At 46.5% G+C, this 1,302-nt stretch overlaps 1 protein-coding gene across 1 annotated transcript in view; it reads right to left on the bottom strand.

Moving 5' to 3' along the window:
• The window catches only part of SLC35D4 (solute carrier family 35 member D4), a 93,841-nt gene that overhangs the window by 31,309 nt on the left and 61,230 nt on the right, over positions 1–1,302 (bottom strand). The window lies entirely within an intron of this gene.

The raw sequence follows: 1,302 nt of genomic DNA, 5'->3' as shown, positions 1-1,302 counted from the left end.
TCTTTCCCGTTACATTTTGTATCTACCTTTACAAAAATTAGTCGATATTTAGTTATCACAACACCCCTATCTCATCTCTGTTTTCTAGTGATCTCTGGATAAAAATACCCAAAATTTAAAAACCCATTAAGCTCTACTATGCTAAGGAGCTATGAAGAGATCATTTCCCTGGAGGCAGGGAGTGGGTATAGAAATTTGGGAGATCTCTGGCTAAATCATGAAAGAAAAAAAAAAATCTGGAGGACAGTATCTCCTGCTTCCTCCTGTATTACTTCTGGAGCGTGGTGCTTGCCAAGGTAGAGCTTCAGCTATTTTTTCAAGCAGAACAAACTGTTAGGAAAACACTTCCAAAGAAACACTCACCGTATGAAGTCAGAGGGTCTGGACTGGCCCCTTGGTTCAAGGTAAGAACCTAAAGGGGAGGGCGGCATAATAGAGGTCCCCCAAAGCAGGGTGACCTACATAGATGCTATACTTTGGGAATGATGTCTGAAAGAGCCCTCACCTCCCAAGGGAGCCTGAGGCTGGACAGCATCTCAGGGGCTATCCGGAGGTTTGGAGCTCTACATACCTCCTCCTTTGTAGCTCCAGGGTGTCGGGTGCCACACTGCCATCTGACCTCTATTATAGGTGCTGGGGTATGGCTCCCACCCAGATCATGAGCCCTGAGAGGGAGGGGCCCAATCTTGGGCTTCTCCATATTTCCCCAACAGAGCCAAATAAGGTGCCCTGATCATAGCATGTATTACATAAATGTTTGGCAGATGTACTTGGAAGCAGGTTGAATTGACTAAATGCACCTAAGGCCAAATTTCACAGAAATGTGCGCCTTCATTTCATTAGATTCGATTAGGTCACAGCCACATTCCTGGGGCAGGACCAGGGACAGGGATTAGGTTTCCTCTATATATATTTCAGCCTGTTTGGCCTAACTACCCACAAAGTTTGCACAGGTCTGCACTTGCAGTCATGGGAGCCTGGGCCGCGCTGATTAAGGCGTTGAGTCACTCTCACAAGGAGCCCCTGTGGGGAAACAGGAAGCTGGAAATCAAGTGATCCGGGATTCTATTCCTGGCTGTGCTCACCGACCCTCGTAACCTTGACCAAATCCCCATTTTTTTCCTTTTTTTCTTGCCCCAGGTTCAGTTCTGTGGCCTTAAAGCAGGAATAAGCATAACGCTCTTCACCCTATTTTATGGAAATCAGAGATTTTCAGAACAGAAAGGTTCCCCAGCCCCAAGTCTCACTTTATTAACAAGCAAACTGGGTCACAGGCGTAATTAGAGTCCAGGTTTCCTGGCT

The sequence above is a fragment of the Lipotes vexillifer genome, unplaced genomic scaffold (genome assembly GCF_000442215.2).
Source record: "Lipotes vexillifer unplaced genomic scaffold, Lipotes_vexillifer_v1.1 scaffold168, whole genome shotgun sequence".
In the NCBI taxonomy this organism is placed as follows: Eukaryota; Metazoa; Chordata; class Mammalia; order Artiodactyla; family Lipotidae; genus Lipotes; species Lipotes vexillifer.
Note: the sequence above shows the minus strand (reverse complement) of the source record. Positions and strands in the feature narration are given on the sequence as shown.